We start from the raw sequence: 22,541 nt of genomic DNA on the forward strand, positions 1-22,541 counted from the left end.
AATATCATACATTCACCCCAGTACAGAGATCTGGGCCTAAATCCATCGTTTTTTTGCTCACCATGCCATTCCAATTTGGACCCAGCCATATGCAAATCAGCCTTGACCCTGTGCCTCATGGGAACAGTCCAGCCAGAACTGCCAAGCCAGGTCCACCCTGGACTGGAAACAAGCATCCTAGGACTACTACTTTGCTACCTGCTTTGCTGTGTTGGTCTGCTGTATACTGCTTGTTGCCTGGGAGTGAGAAGGACTGAACCTGCTCTCTACATCCTTGAACCCATGTTTCTCTAAAGACTTGATGGCCTGCCCCCTGTTCTTGAAGTCTCAGGGCCATCAAAAACTTCCTTCAACTCTGTTTCAGCTGCTGGACTCTGCCATCTACCTTGTCTGAGGTGCCCCTCCAGTCCTGGTGCTCAGATGTAGGGTTTGCAGCTGTTTTGCTCCAAAATCAAAGCATCATCACTTTTGAGCTGATTGGAACCAACACAGTGACCTTCAATGCTGACGCAGTGCCGATCCAAAGACATCCCTGTGCGGCTTTATGACAACACAGAACCCAACTGCGAGGTTCAAAATGACGCAGGTTCAATCCGATGTCCCGACTGCGAGGCTTGATGATGACGCAGCACCTACATGGTAAGGGGTTCGACGATGACTCACCGGCCCAACTGCATGAATCGTAACCGATGCATCGAGTCTTCAACATCGATGCTTGTTCCGTCCAAGGTACTTTTTCAGCTGGCCCACGTGGGTCTTGTAGCAAGTCTGTCCTCCGTCGCGGTCAGCCTGAACTTTGGATTCACCCTTGTCTAGCATGACCTCAAGTAACCTTTTAGCGTTGTTAACTTCTAAGCACTGTTTTGGGATTTAATCTTTAAAAAATCATATCTCGAGCTCTACTAATTGGATTTTAGTTGTTTTGGTCGTTGTTTTACAGAAATAAATATTCTTTATTTTCCTGAGCTAGTGTAGAGTATTTTTGTGATGTTTTCACTGTATTACTGTAATTTAAGTGTTGCACGAATACTTTACACATTGCCTCTCAAGTTAAGCCTTAGTGCTCTGTGCCAAGCTACCAGAGGGTGAGAACAAGTTAATTTAGGTTGTGTATCTGACTTACCCTGACTAGGACTGTTGTCCCTTCTTGGACAGGGTACAAACCTCTGCAAAGTAGTAAGCCAATGTCTAACAGTGTGGAAATGTCATCACTTAGTACATTGATTTATTTTGATTGTATTAAAATATGTGTTTCCATCACACTTCAGAGTTACCAAAAAAATTCTGAAATTTCAGCACAGTTTATTTACAGACATTTAAATGTTGTTGTGTGCTAGAAAATGTCACTGTACAGCCTTTCCTCCAGCACCACTCAGTAGCCAGCATGATTGAAACATAAATCCCCTGACTTTGAAGTCAGAGAAAGAAACATAAAAACCAACCTCATTGGAAGACAGAGCCTGACAGATGACCTCTGTCTTTGACTGCACAGCCAATGTGACAAGATAAGAACAAGATTTAGAGGCCTTTTTACAGAAATCCAGTACTGGTGGAAAAATACAATAAATAAGGTTTCGGAAAAGGAAACGACAACCTCAAGCTGGACAGCCTAAAACAAATAAAGCAAGCAAATAGAAAGTAAGAAAATGTAAGTTAGAAACCACTAAGCCAATGTTAAGCAATGAGCAGAATGTATTCCCAGGGAAACGTTCCATATGTTGTGAAGATGTCGTTAGCAAACCTAGGCTTCAACCTAAAAAGTGCTATGATGCGGCCATCACATAGCTGCCAAGGTTTCAGATAGCTTATGTCTGGCATTTTCATAATTTCAGTGTAATTATGAGTGACATTCAACAGCTATGAGTGACACTTTCTGGCGAGCAAAATCAAGCAATGAAGATGAGGGAAACATATAAATATTGGGAATTATACCCATTTATGCAACGAGAAATTCTAAGAACATCTTAACCTCTTCGCAGCGGCGCAAATTCCGCCGCAGCGCTCCCGCAGTGCTGGACATTCCATTCTCGGGCGTGGTCATGACGTCTCCCGGCCGTCGTCCGCACACGCCCATCGTGACTCATGACGGCCGGGAGACGTCATGAGCATGGAAGCACAGCAAGCAACACAATGCCAGGAGAGTTTGGGACTCACTTTGAATCTTCCCTGTATTGCTTTTATTTAGGGCCCACTGGAAAGCAAAGTGAATATACATATAGCTTCAAAAAAACATAATTCCTTAAAGTGATTACGATTATTGTAACACAGCATATTTCGGTAAGTGATGGCTCGTTATGAGGAAGGAAAGAACGCGCGCGCTAGCAGTCTGGCATAGCCAGTTTCAGTGCTGGTACAGAAGAGTGAGACAGTGGTATTTAAATGCGTGAAAATGCATTTCAGTGCGGTGATGCAGAACACCACACTGAAATGCATTAGAGTCACGCCTGATGCGTGATACTTGGCAGGCCTCCCATCATTGACCGTGCCATAGTTCTTTTTAGGTTGAGCCTAGTGCAGCGTGCATGTGTTGCTCTATGTGGAGGCTTCTTGTAAGCACTCCCAACTTCCTACAGACTACTCCTTGTGCTTTTGTTCACACCCACACATTTTATTGGCCATTGCGTGTGGCTTAAAAAAATGAAAGTACGTAAATGGCCAAAGGTGGGGGTATGTCCCGCCTTTTCTGTAAACGTTCAATCCCATGGCCTAGTGGTCTCGGAAGCTAGCAGCGGCACGCAGTGTGCCAGCTGCATTCCAATATCAGGCTACTAATTAACCTAACCTAGCACGGTCACATTCGCGACCGCACATGTCTGCGCTTGTTTTTACATGTAAGGGTTACAGGCTGTAGCTCAACTGAGGCTGGAATCTCCCAGCAGTTTTAAATGAATAGGTTTAGAAAATGCAGGCAAAATATCAAAGCATTTTTCCCCAAACATATTCTTTTAAAAATGTATAGAATCTCTGGTCCTAATACTGGGCCACACAAATATGTTCCCCTTCCTGAGATAGATAGGGCGGAGTGCGAAGTGCCCTGCATGACTTGATATCACAAAAGTGTGTTTAGGCACTCTTTTAACACTATAACTGTGCCTGGTGCAATACTCGGTTCATACGTGCCAGTGCTCCAGCCTTACACCAAGTGCAGACACCAAAGCCCCCGCAGTGTCCACCTTATCCCCCTTGCCAGCTTCTGGGGAGCGGAGGAGAGAAAGAGACCCCCAGGAGAGGGAGAGACAGCCGATGTATTATCTATGTTAGTCCAAGGTACACGCATCAGGCGGGAATGCTCAACCATCTGTTTCTGAGCCAGCCCCAGGGGATGGTCCACACGCTGATGGCAACGTGCCACTCTTGGCATCGTGCCCTCCTCTGCGGCCCAGGATGGCATAGAAAGAATTGGCGTGACAAAGTGACTAGGTGCAGAGCAACAAGGCTCAAGAGAAAACGAGGCCTCCACATAGGTAAAAGAAAGAAAAGAAACTGACTGAATATTGGTTTGTTCAACAACATGAATTACTGGTTTTATAAATAGTGTTCCAGACTGATCCCAGACTGGTCTCTTACCGCTGCAAGGCGCTGTAAACATGCATGGCTGTTGGAAGGATGGGTGGGAGGCTGGGTTGGCCATCCACGGATTCAAATGTGTGACCTACAGCTCACGCCAGATGTTAGCGATGTGCGATTTACTCACCGAGCCATCCGGCCATTTCCAGTACGCCTTTACATTGTGTATGTCCGAGCTCATCTAGTGGCACCGTTAACCCAGGATGGATGAAAGGCTGAACCAGTACCACCAGGCCAGGACTCTGAAACCACCATGTAAAGCTCCGATTTTTACATTGAGCAGTTTAAGACCCTTCAATGCTCGACGACAGCCAGTGAAAGAGTACACGTTTAACAAATACACATTACAAGTTTTGCAGTGTCCTCCCCACAAAAGCCTCTTCTCAAGAGTCTTAAACCCACGGCCTGTAATGATGGCTGTTTTATCCGCTCTGGGAGCGAGATGCGCAGTAACATGGGGCCTGGGTGCCAAGGGCTTCGAGGCGCACATCCAACACACAGGGATTCTCACAACATTTGTTTCCAGAACGCAGGGCTTTAAGTGGGCTGGGTCTCACCGGTGCTGAGCACCTGCAATTTTTAGGTCGAGCCGCAGCATCGCTAAACACTTAGAAGGTCCCAAAGGCGAGACCTATTGGCTATGCCAATGCCTGTTTTAAATATTCAGCCATGCTGCACAGCAACTGTGCTGCAGCACAACTTAGCTAAAAGCATCGAAAAAGTGAAACCTGACGTTGGTGAGACCTATTGGCTTTGCCACTGCTTGTTGTACTTTGCCTGTTCACTCCTCACAGGGTTTAAAGTGTGGCTTTAGCCGTAGGCCAGGCGTGTCGCCAAGGGATGTGAAAGGAAAGTGTGGCGCAGCGTTTCAATTACCCCTCAGCTATCGCTCTCACCCACAGAGGCACCCAAAGCCTTTTCATTAACTGGCAGCTGTACCGTGGAAGGCTGCGGGGCGCGTTCACGCCTTTCATCACAGTAAAAGGTTGAGTCCCCGCATTAGGCGCAACTCGCCTGCACATTCATCACACGGACGGACCAATAGGAAAGGCGAGGGCGATTCAAATGTCAAACCCAGTGACCTTTGGTTTGTCGCAAGAAATGCATCCATGGACGATTTTCTGAAAAATCCATAAGGCTGTGTGCCATTATTCTCATAAAATCTAGAGCTTTCAAACATCTGCTGGTGGGCTTGGAGCTGACTAGATCAGACCAAGCCACGAAAAAAATGTGTCGTTTCTGAAGGTGAAAACATCTACCCAATTGTGTTTGTAGTATTCGCCTGTAGGCAGGCAGGGCATTAAGTGGAGCGGGTCTCACCGGTGCTGAGCAACAGAAGTTTTTTAAAGGGGGGCTCGATACGGGTCTCTTTCAGGCTTAGGGTGACCAACTGGCATTGGTGCAAATTCAGGACGGTGAGTGTAAAAATTCAGGACAAAGGGTCAAAATTCAGGACACAAATTCAGGACAGGGGGTCAAAATTCAGGTCAAAACTTCAGGACAATAGGTAAGTTTTACAGACCCATCCGAGGAGGTCGCGCAATAGTATATAAGTAAGCCCAGCCATATCCAAACATATTCAACCATTTGCAAACCTATCCATCATGTATCCTTCCATCTATCATTTCACTCATCCATCCCTTCATCCATCCTTTCACTCATCCATCCATTATCCATCCATCCACCCTTTCACCCTATCCATCCAGCCATTTACCCTTTCACCCATCCAGCCATCCTTTCACTTACTCATCCATCATCCCAGTCACTCATCCTTCCACCCATCCACCCTTTCAGTCATCATCCATCCTCCCTTTCTCTCTCCATCAACCCTTTCACTTAGCCATCCTTCCTTCCATCCATCCACCCACCCATCTACTCATCCACTCATGACTTCATCCATTGACCCTATCACTCATCCATCCTTTCTCTCATCCATTTATCCTTTCACTCCTTCACTCATCTATTCATCCATTTGTCCACCTACCCTCCCTTTCACTCACTCATCCATCCTTACATCCACCCTTTCAATCATCCGTCCATCCATTCACCCTTGCACTTATCAATTAATCAATCCATCCATAATTTCACTCATCCATCCACCCACTCATCATCCACCTTTTCACTCAACCATCCTTTCACTCATCCATCCACCCTTTTACCCATCCAGCTTCCCCTCCACCCATACATCCAGCTATTTATCTTTTCTCTCATCCATCCTTCCACTCACTCATCAATCCATCCATCCATCCTCTCTCATTCTCCATCTATTCAATCTTTCATTCACCCATTCACCCTTTCACTAATTCATCCAGCCATCCACATATTCCTTCACTTACTCACTCGCCCACCTTTTCATATTTAATTTTGAGCTGAGCCTTTTTGAGAAGAGGCCCATCAAGAACTTCACCCTCGCTGCAGGAGCCATTCCAGGACTGGGGCAGAAGCCACCCAGGGCGGAGACAGGATCCACCACAGGGGGGACAGGAGCCATCACAGGCGGGGGGGGCAGGAGCCACCACATGGGGGGACAGGAGCTATCACTGGGGGGGGGGTCAGGAGCCATCACAGGAGGGGGAACAGGATCCACCAGGGTGGGCACAGGGGTGGGCATGCAGTATTCTAGTATCATCTTGGCCCCTCCAGGGTGGGGTAGGGCTCCTCACCCCGTCCTGGACAGGACATCGAGAAGACAGGCTCTCTTTCCAAAATGTTAGTTTTGTCATCCCCCACTGTGTTGTACAGTACTTAAAGGAGATACTCCAAGAGAACTGATTTAACTGATTGTTCTCCATACTTTGTTAATCAGTGAGGGTGCGATTGTGCCATTTCTTTATTTTATTACATTATAGACTGCATGTTTGAAGAACCGAGGTTTGCTTACAATTTAGTAAGAGTAATTAAGCTCTGTGAAGAGAACCACGTGCTGCCTCGGTGTAATCAGGGCCAGTTCTACGATTTTGGGGGCCCTGGGCAGAAAGGGAATGAGTGAGGCCCCTCTAAATTGCAGAGACATGACGCATTTAGGGCTGTTTGCATCTGAATAGATGCCCCTGCTCCAGAAGCTGCAGCCCCTCCCTCTCAGTCACCTTCAAGCACCTCTTAGCAGCTCATCTAGGGCTGAAGGTGTGAGGGTTGCCATCCCGCTGTGCCTCTCCAATGCTGCCGGGTATCTGAGCTTTGGTACAGCATCAGAGTCTGTTACACCCACCTCAGCAGCATCGGAGTCAAGCAGGGAGGTGGGTGGAAGCTGTGCCGGCTTTAGTGTGGTGCGATCGGTGCCCGGTTAAAATTACGGACAAATGGCGTCCGTTAAAGAATCCTTCACGGACAACGGACAGACGGCCGAAATTACGGACTGTCCGTGAAATTTACGGACGGTTGGTCACCCTAATCAGGCTCTGTTTTGTGCCCTGGTACAGGCGGTCGTTTTTTTTTCGGACAGCAGTGACAGCAGGCACATCGATGTGCGCGTGCTCACACTGTTAACTTCTCACTAGTGAAGAAGTTACGCATGACGTCATGCCAGGTGAGCGTTGTAGGGGAAGGGAAATCCTTTAAAGAGAGTCATTTTCTCTCTGGATTTCCCTTCTGTTTTTGAAATTAAGGAACAGCAACATTGTCGTGGTGTCACTAGGGCTTTAAGTGGAAGCTTTTTCAATATTATATACAAGCCATAGTTGCTGCTTATTTACCTTACGCAACAAACAACCATTGACAAAGCCAATAGTCCTGACTTGTTGTAGGTATGATGTTATTTGTTGTATCATATAACTGAATGCAATGACAGAAACAGCAAAATACAAGTTGGGCGGCAAACTATGCTAAGCACAGATTTGTAGTTTATGTGTTTTTAAGCCAGGCCCTTAATTACATCGGCCACGCCCCTTTGAGAGACCCCCCCAGTTTTTGCATCCCACTTATAGCCCTGCCTGTAGGTGTATCTCTAAAGGTCTAAAATGGTGCCCCATTCTGCACTGCTCTGGATGACGAGGAGTGCCCCTATTTCACCAAATATGGACTTCTTTCCCCGGCTGTTTATTACACCCCAAAAAAATGGCCTGGAGCCTGCAGATTTAAAATGAACAAGAAAAACAACAAACAGAGCAAAATCTGTTTTTCCCCATTAAATATTTATTAAACCCAAAAGGGTCAGCTACAATAAAAAACTGAATTGATATGCTGAGAGGGTCCCATGAAAATCTGTGAAAGAAAGGAATGGCAAAAGCCTGTCAGCCCGGCACTCCTGGAATTTTCCTTAGTAAAATGCCGACAAAGCACACTGAAGCCGTTTGTAAAGACTTTGCTGGTGCCAGCACACCGCGTTCACGGGTTTCAGTATGTAATAAAACATTTTCCAGTAATTGGACATTCGTACAGACGACACGACTGGTTTGTTAGAACAAAGAAACGCTATGGCTTGACGCCTTGAGGTGCTCAAAGGAGCGTTTAACTTAAAAGCAATATTATTCTGCCTTCAAGAGAAAAAAACAATCACCTTGGAAATAAACAGTGCGCGCTCCCGTGCGCTGCCGCTGCCCCCGAGGCTCGGGTCCCAGAGGGCCTCATTTGTAGGTTATTGCTTAAAAGGCGGCACCTGGAGCCGCGGGGTCTCGAGCTCCGGCTCTCCTCAGACAAGGCCGCGTGATGGAGGGGCCTCCTCTCAGCATCATGGCCTGCTCCCTCCATACAAGTAGTGCTGGGATTAGGAACAATCAGGGCTTTAAGTGGGACGGGTCTCACCGGTGCTGAGTACCAGCAGTTTTTAGGCCTCGCCTGGCGTAAGACTGCGCAGACATGCGCAGTCTCGCTGGCGAGATTTAATGATTTGAAGAGATTTCTCTAGTGGGCTTTAAGCCCCGCCCCTCTTTTCCATTGGCTGGCGTCACCGTTTATGCTAAACGGTGGCCAGCCATTGGAAAAGAGCGTCTAGTGATGTACACTTTTCTCTTTTAGAGCCGTCCCAGTTGGACTGGCTCGGTTCCTTTACGTTTGTGGTAAAAGCTTTTCTTATCTTAATGGGGACACGTGTTTCAAACATATGGTCCCATAAAGACAAGAAAAGCTTTCATAAAGGACAAAAGTGAAAGCGGACTGGGGAGCAGTGGGGGCTCTGCAGGCGCCTGTACGGGAGGGAGGGAGGGCGAGTCATCGGAGGGACAGATCACTTGTTTAGAATCACTCTCAGGGCATTAAACGGATCAGCACATTTACTAAAGTAAATATTCGCGTTTGACGACGCTCATGTTTCTTCGGAAAAACCAGCGTTGTGGTACCACATGAGGCAAAGGCTTCCTACTTTGAGTTAAGTAAAGTTGTCCGAAATTAGCACTTCAGAGACGAGATCCAAATGTACTAAAGTCTTATTATTTAAAGTCCCCGAGCGCTTCAAAAGAGAAATGGCGCAGTGGAAAAGCTGTAATGTGCCCGTGCCTCACATTGTCCGTTCACGCTGCGCATGCCTGAGTGTAGCTCGCACAAAAAAAAAAAAAATGCCAGAGAAACACTTAGTGCATCTCGAGACGAGTTGCTGTTTACATATTACAAATGCAGCTTTGTTATCCTGGAAGTAACCGCAGTGGAAAATTCCCTAACTTGGCCATGTCACAATCCCGCTGCTCATGTGTTGAGTAATTTCACAGCCCCTTCTTACTCGGGACCCTGTGCTGATTTCACTGCACGGGCGGGCAGTGTGCACCGAGTGCGCACTCACAGCAGGCGTTGAACTCCGCGCTGCGTTTTGCCTCTAAAACAAATAGACGCACGCCTGCCTGCCTTGCTCTGCTCCTTCCGGGGCAACTGGGATTTTACATGTAGTTTTTGTAGAGCTCTGCGTTGCTTTAAACAGGCTGCATTTGAGTGCTTGAGTAGAACTGTGAGACAGAGAGCGCTATCTCCAAGGTGTGGACAAGGAAAGCGGGTTTAAACTGAAATGAGGATAACAATCGGCGGCGAGGAGGCCGGCTGGATAGCAGTCCAACCAACAGAATGAGGTATCTCTCCACCCCTCTTCCGTAGCCCTTCCAAACTTAAAAGCCTTAGCTTTATCATCCCCATACTGTGGCACTCACCAGTACTTTGTGCTAGACTTGTCCCGACGTGTTCAGAGACGGTGCAACCATTTGCTCGAATAACACTGTTTATAAAATAAGACATACTGTGCTTGTGTCTAAAAAAACGGAGCGACGCGTTTGTGACGTCATCTTTGCTGAGCCATCGTATGCAGCCATCTTTGTAGTTCCGATCAATACCCGTCTCTTTACGACGGGTGGTGATTGTTCCTCTGTCTACTTTGTTAGAAGAAAGTCCGTACTATTTGTATCATATAATTTCGAGATAATCTAGTATGTTTGTATCACCCTAGTTAGACTATTTGTCACCACAAAGTTAGTCTCTACAACCGGCGGTCTAAAACCCAGCACAGGTTAAGTATAATGAGTGGCGGGACTCATAAACGAGAACCCACACCACAATTTGAAACAAGCATTGGCATAGCCAACAGGTCTCGCTTTTCGGACCTTATAAGTATTTAGTTATGCAGCACAATATCCTTGGTGCAACAATATCTACTGTTGCATGGCTAAACACTTATAAGGTCCCAAAGGCGAGACCTATTGGCTATGCCAATGCTTGTTTAAAGGGGGCCTCGAAATGGGTCTCTAGCGGGCTCTATTTTGTGCCCTGGCACAGACGGTCCGTTTTTTCCTGGACTGCAGTGACAACAGGCACATCGATGTGCGGTGCTCACACTGCTCACTTCTCACTAGTGGAGAAGTTACGGCATGCCCTCATACCAGAGCGTTGTAGGGGAAGCAAAATCATTTTCTCTCTGGATTTCCCTTCTCTTTTTGAAAGTCAGGAGCAGCAACATTGTTGTGGTGTCACCAGGGCTTTAAGTGAAAGCTTTTCCAATATTATATACATGCCATAGTTGCTGCTTATTTATCTTATGCATCTAACAACCACTGACAAAGCCAATAGCCCTGACTTCTTGTAGGTATGATGTTACTTGTTGTATCATATCTGGATGCAATGACAGAAACAGCAAAATACAAGTTGGGTGGCACACTGTGCTAAACACAGATTTTTAGCTTACGTGTTTTAATTCACGCTCTAAATTACATTGGCCACGCCCCTTTATGGGACGTCCCCAGTTTTTTCATCATACTTAAAGCCCTGGGAACATTTAGATGTCAACGTTTTTATAGAAGAAGTAAAAGCTTAGCTTTAGTTTAAGTAGAGGTTGCAGCATGCATTCACATTTTTTCTACACACTGGGCTCGTTTTCTACCACCCAAGGTTCATCAAGGCGCCAAGACAGGTAGCTACAAGCACGGTCACAGGGAAATGAAAAGTGGATTGCTAGATGGCTCCTAGTCATCAAGGACATGGTTTTCTGATCCTGGGATTTCCTTTCACATCCTAATGGATTGTGGAGGTTATGGTGTTGGTTTATTTCAGCACAACTAATTGGACCAAGAGAGTTGAAAACAGTAAGAAAGAAAGCACATGCAGATATCTGGTAACCTCAAAACAGAAGCCACAAGAACTAAAGCCTGCGATTTGATGAAATGCCGTGTGATGACCCGAATAGGAGTGGAAGAGCACACAAACTACAATCCGTCAGGATAGTTTGGAGTTCCCAGATACAAGGTTTTTGCCCATTCATACACTGAATGACAATGTTATGGGAATGAGGTCCTCCTGGGGGGAGAGGAAAAACACTGTGAATATGTTTACAACACAATAATGAAAGAAAGAAGCCAAAAGGATCAGAGGCGGCTCCTCCATTAGGGCAGAGGAGCGTCGCCTCACTGCTTTCTCGCAGTGCGAGACGCAGAAACATAAAATGGTATTTTAAATACCATTTTATGTTTCTGCTTCTCGCGATGCGAGAAAGCAGAATGGTATGCCTAGTTGGGGACGGGGCGGGGAGGAGTGGCTTGCCCAATGTTATGGGGCCTGACTGTTTGGTCGGCCCTCTGGGGCCGACCAAACCAGTCATGCGCACACTGGATTTTCTCTATGTAGGCTGCATGCAGCCTACATAGAGAAAATGGCCTCCCTACAGGTGCCCGGCTGGGTGCCGTCCGCACCAATCACAATGCTGCCATTGCAGCGCTGTGATTGTGATTAGGGCAGGGGAGGGAGGATGCCTGCTTCCTGTTCCAGGAGCAGGAAAGCAGCAGGAAAACACAGGCGCAGGAGCGGCCAGGAGCGGAGGCGGCCCAGGACCCAGTAAGGTAAGTTTTTAATTTATTTTTAAACCCTCCCCCCGTACGAAACTGAGCCCCCACCGCCTTACCGGCGAGTCATGCAAGCCACGACTGAAATGGATTTGGGTCTTACAAAAGTAAATGTGGGCATTGGAGCCTTTGACATCTGTAGTTTGAATGATGGAGAGGTAACATATTCTTGGCAGGGATGCGCTGTTTATGGGTTACGTGTATCTTTGCTGTCTGAGTAGGTTAAGTCAGCGAACGCTGGTCAGTCAAGCACCTAAGATGTACACAGGTAGACAGAGTGCTGGAAAAGTTGGGAGTAAAAGGACTAGGAAATAGCAGTGGCGGCCTGTAATGTGGAGTACTGGTTGGGCACACACACACACACACACGCACACTCATACTCACACTCACACTCACACTCACACTCACACTCATACTCATACTCATACTCACACTCATACTCATACTCTCACACACACACACACACACACACACACACACACACACACACTCACACTCTGTTTTGCATGAACACACACCCAATATTCACAGCCATACACATACACATACCCACTCACTCACACTCATCCAGTCGCAAGCGCACACATATACAGCCACCATTCACATGCACATACACACCCCCATTCACAGCATGCACTCACAAATACACAAGCATTCATACATCACCACAAGCACACAATCAGCATTAACAAAAAAACACAGGGCCTCAGGTGATCTTTGATTGTGGGAGGGAAGCCTCATTGGTTCCTGGAGGCTTCGTGGAAGGTAAAGCAGGAAGGTCCCTCCGCCTCCTTTCATTGGCTGACCTTGTCATGGGTCAGCCAATGAGAGGAGGAACTTCCGTAACTCTGTCACAGAGTGGGGTGGGGTCTGTGAGACTTGCTGAACCCACCTCTCTCTGTGACAAGGGTCACTGATGGACTCGCAGCCTGGACGCTTCTGGCCTTAAAACCGACGTGCCCAGGTTCGAGTCTATTGGTGACGTGCTCCCTCATCATGAATGAGAAACCTCACAGAGCTTTGCCAGGCTTAGGAGGACATGTCCACAGGGCTGTGAAATCTTCAGCCTAAAAAAAGTTTGGCTCAGGCAGCCATGCGCATGTGCATTTCGGGCATGTACAGCGCCACCTGCCAGACCCGACCATGAAGAGTGTCTGTCAGACTGACATTTGCTCAGCCTGACAGATATTCTTCACGGCCTCTACACCCTCAACGAAGGGCTGCGCCTGGGAAATAGGATTATATAGGTGAGAAGGCTTTTGACAAAGAAAAGTTTGGAGGGAGAAAAAGGAGTGAGCACAAGTTCCAGCAGAAAGGGAACATGGATGGTCTCGAGCTGGTGTGCGAAATCAAATAAACCAGGAGATAAGAGGTCCCAATGGGACTACATGGGGGATATCTGTGCTCAGGAGATGAAATCATGCTCAACTGAAGAGCTACTGTTTCAATTCTCGATCCAAGCTGGCCCTTTTTATACTTTGTATACTGTGGCAAGATATTTCTGCATCTATAATAGTAAAGGCAGGGGGCATTTCGTTCCCGCTTTGGGTGGTCTGCTCTGCTCTGTATTATTCCTGCCCATCCTGCCTACATCTATATCGGGAACCCTCTTTTTTTGTTTCATAAAGCCAGGGAGTTTTGGGTTTTCACCTGGCCCCAGGGACCCTTGCAGCCGCACTGGGCGCTGATCTGTGAAGGGGGCGCTGACCTCAAGGGGGCGCTGTGTTTAGCAATAACTTATTATTGGAGAGATGAGTGGCACTTTTGTCCTGTGGTAGTGAGAGAATCCGAGGAGGCGGTTATGGGGTGTGGGGGTGCCAAAGATGACTGTTGCACCGGGCGCCACCAGTGCTAAAGCGTGTGGTGCGAGAAAGCACAGCCCCTGGCTCTAGGGATGCAGGGGATGTGTGTGAGAAGAAGGCCAGTCAACTGAAGGTTCTGGCCTGGCTCTACGGATGCAGGGGATGTGTGTGAGAAGAAGGCCAGTCAACTGAAGGTTCTGGCCTGGCTCTAGGGATGCAGGGGATGTGTGTGAGAAGAAGGCCAGTCAACTGATGGTTCTGGCCTGGCTCTAGGGATGCACGGGATGTGTGTGAGAAGAAGGCCAGTCAACTGATGGTTCTGGCCTGGCTCTAGGGATGCAGGGGATGTGTGTGAGAAGAAGGCCAGTCAACTGATGGTTCTGGCCTGGCTCTAGGGATGCAGGGGATGTGTGTGAGAAGAAGGCCAGTCAACTGATGGTTCTGGCCTGGCTCTAGGGATGCAAGGGATGTGTGTGAGAAGAAGGCCAGTCAACTGAAGGTTCTGGCCTGGCTCTAGGGATGCAGGGGATGTGTGTGAGAAGAAGGCCAGTCAACTGATGGTTCTGGCCTGGCTCTAGGGATGCAGGGGATGTGTGTGAGAAGAAGGCCAGTCAACTGATGGTTCTGGCCTGGCTCTAGGGATGCAGGGGATGTGTGTGAGAAGAAGGCCAGTCAACTGATGGTTCTGGCCTGGCTCTAGGGATGCAAGGGATGTGTGTGAGAAGAAGGCCAGTCAACTGAAGGTTCTGGCCTGGCTCTAGGGATGCAGGGGATGTGTGTGAGAAGAAGGCCAGTCAACTGATGGTTCTGGCCTGGCTCTAGGGATGCAGGGGATGTGTGTGAGAAGAAGGCCAGTCAACTGATGGTTCTGGCCTGGCTCTAGGGATGCAGGGGATGTGTGTGAGAAGAAGGCCAGTCAACTGATGGTTCTGGCCTGGCTCTAGGGATGCAGGGGATGTGTGTGAGAAGAAGGCCAGTCAACTGATGGTTCTGGCCTGGCTCTAGGGATGCAAGGGATGTGTGTGAGAAGAAGGCCAGTCAACTGATGGTTCTGGCCTGGCTCTAGGGATGCAGGGGATGTGTGTGAGAAGAAGGCCAGTCAACTGATGGTTCTGGCCTGGCTCTAGGGATGCAAGGGATGTGTGTGAGAAGAAGGCCAGTCAACTGATGGTTCTGGCCTGGCTCTACGGATGCAGGGGATGTGTGTGAGAAGAAGGCCAGTCAACTGAAGGTTCTGGCCAGGTCTTGAGCCTAATCCCATTCATTTAACCCTGTATGGAAACCCTTGACAATAGGAGTAAGGGAAGAAAATGTTTTGTAACAGAAAACGGGAATTATTAAAAGGGCAGCAAGATGGGTTCAATGTGATGAGGAAGACCCGGGCTTGGAGTAAGGATTTGGAGTAATGGAGGCTAGTGCAAGTTCATCATTCAATTTCGTGGAATATATTGGAAGTTCTGTACGGATACACTCATAATAAAACAAGAAACGCAGAGCTGACATTTGTTTTAGATTTCGTTACAATTTTGGGGGGAAATGTTAGTCTTTCAGTCCATTTTGTACTGAGGAGGTAAAGCGTTGATGGCCTTGAAGAGAGTTGATATAATGCCTTTAGAGCATATTTGTTTAAGAGTTCTCTGACACCCTTTTATGTAAGCATGCTAGCTTTATAATAATTTGTGAAGACAGGACAGGGAACATCACTTCCTGCATAAGAAATACATGCAAATTGACCTGTGATGTGAAAAGCTATCAAGCTGTACTTTCATGGTGCCAGTCAGCATTCAGCACATTCACACAAATGCACTTTAAACGCGCCGATTTAGAGACCATTATCTCCTCAGCCTTACGCCAGACAGTCAGAAAAGCTTCTTCCTCGAGCTCTTACTTGCTTCCATGATTAAATCATGAGGATTCTGAAGCTGCATGTGAAGAAATCCTCAAATGAAAGTGACATTTTATTGAGTGCACTCTCCACATTAGCTCTAATCCACAAGAGATCATTTGGAATCTTGCGCACAAATAGTTCTCTTTGAACACTACAGGGCGAAATGACAAAGGCAATTATGAGTATGGAATCCGGCTTTAAAGCGAGTATCATTACTGTGGACTATCATGTAAATATATTACATCAAACAAGGAGCACTTCCATGTGGCATTCGTCGATTGAAGGGCTGCGTTCGATCGAGTTCCCAGACCCAAGGTGGTGGAAGCCTTCAAGTCTATGGGTGTCCGACCCCACTTGTGGAATATCCTAATAAGACTTCATGCTCACAATTATTGCAAATGTACGCTGGGGCGGGCATGGAGAGCAGAGCAGCTGTGTACCTATTCACAGCGGTGAATGCCAGGCTGTGTGTTAGCTCCTACCCTGTTTAATTTGACTATCAATGATGCATTGGGCTACAGAGGGCCGGCTTTAGGGCAGTGCGACTGGTGCGGCTGCACTGGGCGCTGACCTGTGGAGGGGGCGCTGTGACCTCAAGGGGGGCGCTGTGTTTAGCAATATCTTATGATTAGAGAGAGCCGAGGGGCACTTTTGCAGGTGGTAGTGAGAGAATCAGAGGTGGCGTTCCGGGGGGTGTGGGGCCCTAAAAGGGATTGCCGCACCGGGCTCCACCAGCGCTAAAACCGGCCCTGAGGCTACCTAAATGATTGTCAACGATTCCCCCAAATTAGGTGATAAAAAAAATTCCAGCACTTTCTTTTGCCGAAGATACTTTGTGAATATCTAGAATCCCAGCAGCTTTCACAACCTTTTAAATAGGTTTATTGATGTCCGTGATTTGAGGGGCGCGTAAACAAAATACTTCAAACATGAATTATATGGGTCTCAACCTGCACATGTCCTACAGGGGTAAATTGAAGATGGGGAACACACTTATAGAAACATTTGGTAAATTTGATTATTTGGGTATAAAGGTGCCCAACACACTGTAACGGAGCCCCAATTACAGGAGAGTAATTTGATGGTGCATCATAGAGCTGCACTGGTACTTAACATGCACAGATCAACACTGTCTAGAGCAGTGTCTCGTGCCATTCAGGTCTATAGATGATCGACCCATGCCGCAGCACTGTATGGAGCTGAAATTTGGGGAATGGCCAATCTCAGTGAAATGACATTGAGAGTAAATAACTTTGTTATATCTTTCTTCAGTCTTCCGCAAAGCAATGTCATTCTGACCCATTTCGTTGATACTGGTATAAAGAGAATAGAACATCTTGCTGTCCTTAGACCGCTCATGCTCTGGGACAGATTGGGACCAACCACTGAGCTGGCCCCCTACAGAAAAGGCCTACTTGAGATGATGAGCATAGATAATGCTTCTACTAAACCGTAGCTACAACATGTAAACCATGGTTCTGCCCCCTGGCTCTGGATGCCTTGTGGCACGATCTATTATCGATCAATGAGTCCTCTAGAGAGACTAAAATTAGCGTATTAGAATTAAGTTTTGGAAAGGTGCCACTAGATATCAAAGAGTGGATGTGCAGACTACACAGTGACATGTATTCACAAACCCTCTTTTTCCGTGTTGAATGTCACAGCTGGATCTACAGGTTCCAGAGTTACATGTATCCACAAACCTGCATTTTCTGTGATGAATGTCAGTCTTGGATATGTAGATTCCAGTGACATGTATCCACAGGTCTGCATTTGCTGTGATGAATGTCAGTCTTGGACATGCAGATTCCAGTGACATGTATCCACAAACCTGCATTTTCTGTGATCAATGTCAGCCTTGGATGTGCACATCCACAGTGATATGTATCCACAAACCTGCATATTCTGTGATCAATGTCAGCCTTGGATGTGCACATCCACAGTGATATGTATCCACAAACCTGCATATTCTGTGATTAATGTCAGTCTTGGATGTGCACATTCCACACTGATATGTATCCACATACCTGCATTTTCTGTGATTAATGTCAGCCTTGGTTGTGCACATTCTACAGCGATATGTATCTAAAAAACCTGCATTTTCAGTGATCAGTGTCAGCCTTGGATGTGCACATTCCACAGTGATATGTATCCACAAACCTGCATTTTCTGTGATGAATGTCAGTCTTGGATATGCAGATTCCAGTGACATCTATCCACAGGTCTGCATTTTCTGTGGTGAAAGTCAGTCTTGGATATGCAGATTCCAGTGGCATGTATCCACAAACCTGCATTTTCTGTGATCAGTGTCAGCCTTGGATGTGCACATCCACAGTGATATGTATCCACAAACCTGCATTTTCTGTGATTAATTTCAGCCTTGCATGTGCACATTCCACAGTGATATGTATCCACAAACCTGCATTTTCTGTGAATAATGTCAGTTTTGGATGTGCACATTCCACACTGATGTGTATCCACATACCTGCATTTTCTGTGATCAATGTCAGCCTTGGTTGTGCACATTCTACAGCGATATGTATCTACAAACCTGCATTTTCTGTGATCAATGTCAGCCTTGCATGTGCACATTCCACCGTGATATGTATCCACAAACCTGCATTTTCAGTCTTGGATATGCAGATTCCAGTGACATCTATCCACAGGTCTGCATTTTCTGTGATGAAAGTCAGTCTTGGATATGCAGATTCCAGTGGCATGTATCTACAAACCTGCATTTTCTGTGATCAGTATCAGCCTTGGATGTGCACATCCACAGTGATATGTATCCACAAACCTGCATTTTCTGTGATTAATGTCAGCCTTGGATGTGCACATTCCACAGTGATATGTATCCACAAACCTGCATTTTCTGTGATCAATGTCAGAGCTGGATGTGCAGGTTCCACAGTGACATGTATTCACAAACCTGCATTTTATGTGATGAAAGTCAGCGTCCGATGTGCAGGTTTTACAGTGAGATGTATTCACAAACCCTAATTTTCTGTGTTGAATGTCAGACCTGGATGTGCAGGTTCCACAGTGACATGCATTCACAAACCTGCATTTTCTGTGATGAATGTCAGCGTCAGATGTGCAGGTTTTACAGTGAGATGTATTTAATAACCTGTATTTTCTGTGATGAATGTCACCCTTCGATGTGCAGGCTCCTCTGTGACATGTATCCACAAACCCTCATTTTCTGTGTTAAATGTCAGAGCTGGATGTGCAGGCTCCACTGTGATTTGTATCCTCACGTCTGCATTTTCTGTTATACGGGTTAGCCCTGACCTTAACGTCCCTATCATAAAATTTATTTTTTAGCCCACCTTTTTATATAATGGAGGTATTGGCCTTGCCATATCTGCTGGGACATGTATCTTTAAACATTTTCTGTGGCAGATCTTTAGTCTACAATTTTAGTCTCAATTACAAGGGTGTCCAACGTTGGCCACAAGGGTCAAATCCATGGCATATTTTCAGAATATGCTCTTAAAATAAATTGCATAAATGTGGTAAATATAAAAATCAGGCACTACTAGACCTAGGTTGGACACCAATGCTCTAACATGGCATGGATCCATAGACCTACATTTTCTACAGTGGAAGTTAGGAATATCCCTGCAGTTCCTACATTGGCATGTGCCCATAGACAAGCATTTGCCAATAATGTAATTTATCCATCACTTTGTAATCTTTACCCTGGAAAGGGACGACTCACAGACCTGCTTTTTCCATAGTGGGGGATAGCCCTGACCCTACAGTCTCTTCGGATACATAACTCAGTAAACCTGAATTTTCTAAAGTGGATGGTAGCCCTGCCCTTTGAGTCATTGCAGTGACAGTCATCTAAAGCCTGTATATTGTATAGCGGGTCTTAATCGGAGGGAGCATTTTTTAAGCTTTCGCTGGGTGTGAGCAGACATGCCATCCCTGACTGCAGGAACGCTGGCAGGAAAGGCATGTCAGCTCCCACTCGGCAGGAGCTTTAAAAATGCTCCTGCTAAGTGGGAGCAAACTTGTGTTCCCCTTGCGCAGGGAAGGTGGGGTGCGTGCATCCCTCCCGTAAAATACAAACAAGCATTGGCATAGCCAATTGGTCTCGCTTTTGGGACCTTATAAGTATTTAGTTTTGCACCACAATATCCTTGGTGCAACAACATCAGCTGTTGAATGGCTAAACCTTGTACCTTATAAGTGTTTAGCCATGCAACAGTTGATGATGTTGCACCAAGGATATTGTGCTGGATAACTAAACACTTATAAGGTCCCAAAGGCGAGACCTATTGGCTATGCCAATGCTTGTTATTATACTAATAGGTAATAGCTGAATAAAACTGGAACATCAGAAGCTGGGACAGGACATTGGTTAGAAGCGGAGGTAGGTAAAATACATTAAATATTGTGCACATACTGGTGGGTGGGAGAGCACGTGAATGCGTGAACAGGACTTTATGTGCGAGCATTTGTGTATGAGAGAATGAAAACGCGGTGAGAGAGAATGAGGGAGACTGAGTGTTAGTGAGCTTGATTGAATGAAACAGCGGCTGCAAGTGTGAGAAGGCATTAGAATGACCGTGAGGGAGTGGTAAAGAGTGCAAGGTCGTGTGGCTGAGATGGAGTGCGTGACAGTGAGCGTAATGGAGTGAGATCAAGTGGGTCAGTGAATAAGAATAAGTGAGAACGATTGAGTTTAACATCGAATGTAAGTCACTGTGTGAGAAAGTATAGAGGAGTGAGAATAGGTAAATATAAGTGAGTGCGAATAAATGAGTGACAATGAGAGAGTCAGATTGAGAGGGAGTGGACACGAGTGAGAAATTATGACTGAGTCAAGTGTCAATAAGTGAGTGCAGAAAAAAGTGAAAGTGAATCACAATGAATACATGAGTTCAAGTAAATTCGAATGAGTGAGTTCACGTAAGGGAGTGAGAAAGTCGTCATCCTTGCAGGTCGGTCACTGGACCCGGAACACACTGGCACACTAGAGGTAGTAAGTACTTGGCAAAGAGGCATCTGTGGGAAATGCTCGTGTTGACATACTGGGGCAAGTTCTTTGTATGGGGCACCCTGGCATAATGCTGGCATGCTGGATGAAATTTGTGGCATACGGGATGAAATTCGTGGCATACGGGAGGACTGCCATGAGTAAATGGTGGCCCTCCAAGACTAGGGGTATGTTGTAACATAAGGGTCACCTATAGTATCGAGAATACGCCAGGGAGTCCGGAGGCACCCTATGGCAGAGCCATTGTCGCAGGGAGCATGGGGGAGGGAAGGGAGAGGACACAGATCCTGAAGAAAGTGCCCTGGATGAACAGGACAGAGAGGAGGGAGCAGGTAACAGCCGTACTGTATACCATACAAGCGCACAACTGGGGTGACATGGGACACTGGCGAGTGGTGTGCGATGTGCGCGCACCATGATGAGAGAGGAAAGCCATATGGCGCCTCTGCTCGTCATTGTGCGCATAACCGCAAGCTGGTGGCCGGCAAAAGCCTTTGGAAGCACTTTGAAATGCCACTTACTAAATGTCTCGCCATGCAGCGCATGCGCTGGCTCAGGAGAGACCTAAAAAGGCCACAGGGATGGGGTCCCGTGGGCCCATAGTGGGTTGGAAAAATTTAACATTTTTAAAAACACCTGCACTTCATCCCTTAGGGCTAAATTACAATAAAAAAGGAAAGAGCCACGCAGCGCCTCTCTACAAACCTTTGTAGGCCCCAGAGACCCCATCCCCCGGCACACACTTTGAAGGGAGGGGGGCCGCACAGCCTCCTTCTTTTGAGACAATTTTGGTGCCGAGTACCCCAACCCCTAAGGACTGTCATAAATATAGGTAGGTGCCCAGGTGAACCCACCCAGGGCACCCACCAAGCAACACATATATTGAGAGGAGGAGAGTCAAAATTCATAAAAACGGGAGGGGGCGCTCCACGCTGCCCCCTCCTCTTTTTTATTTGGCTACAGGGTCCCCGTTCCATGGGCCTAAATTATATTAAGCAGCTAAGAGGTGTCCAGCCCCACCTTACCGAGCCTTCTTGGGCCCCTTGACCCCATCCTAGGGGCCAAATATAATAAATACAATACAATAATAATACATGGCCCCCCTCCCTTTAATGTTAAGCATGGCACCGGGGAATGGAGTCCCTGGGGCCTACAGAGGCTCAGGGAGAGGGACCGCATATCCCCATCCCTTACTTAAAGAGCCCGGCCCAAAGGGATGGGGTCTCAGGGTCCAAAAATGGGCTTGGGGAGGAGGGCCCTACTGATGCCCCCTCCTAAATATATTTATAAAATTGCTGGTCGTCATTTCGATTCTTTTTTCCTGTAATCCATCTGGAGTCCTGCAGGATAGAAGGAAATCTGACAATTTTTCAAATATTTTGGTCCCCCCAAGTGGGCTTAGGGGGCAGGGTATCCATACCCTGCCCCTTTGTATTATTATCCTTTTTTTAACTCCAGGACAGGGACTAAGTCCCTGAGTCCTGTAATCGCAACCAATCAGAATGCTCTTCTCGCGGGAATCTGACTCAAATTGGTCCAGAGGAAAACAGCTCCCTGAGCCAATGAGAATGCTCTATTTTTTTTAATTCGGTTACAAGGACTTTCAAGAAAATCCCTAAAACTCAACTTTCCGGATATAAAAATATTTTTGAACCTTAATTTTTCAAAAACTACTGGCCCACAGGCAGCCAACCCCAAGCTGTGTCCCTCTATGGGCCTTATTAGGCCTGGGAACCCCCATCTCCTGGAACCAAATATAATAAAAAGGGGGTTAGGGGCAATGGACCCAATCACCCGCTGCCTTTTTTTGTTTAAAAGGGTAGGGGAGCTGCACGGCCCCTGCCACAGAGCCTTCTTGAGTCCTGGGACTGCATCCCTGGGGTTGAGTAATTAATAAAGGGAGGGCTGCCATTTTATAAAATATATATTGGGAGAAGAGTGTCAGTAGGGCCCCCCTCACCAGCCCGTTTAGGGCGCCAGGGACCCCATCTCCCAGGGCGCGTATATTTAGGGGGGTGTATGGCCCCTCCTCC

At 46.9% G+C, this 22,541-nt stretch overlaps 1 protein-coding gene across 1 annotated transcript in view; it reads right to left on the reverse strand.

The window, feature by feature from the left end:
• The window catches only part of MAP1B (microtubule associated protein 1B), a 440,549-nt gene that overhangs the window by 224,885 nt on the left and 193,123 nt on the right, over positions 1 to 22,541 (reverse strand). The gene's annotated exons all lie outside the window — the stretch shown is intronic.

The sequence above is a fragment of the Triturus cristatus genome, chromosome 2_1 (genome assembly GCF_964204655.1).
Source record: "Triturus cristatus chromosome 2_1, aTriCri1.1, whole genome shotgun sequence".
Classification (NCBI taxonomy): Eukaryota; Metazoa; Chordata; class Amphibia; order Caudata; family Salamandridae; genus Triturus; species Triturus cristatus.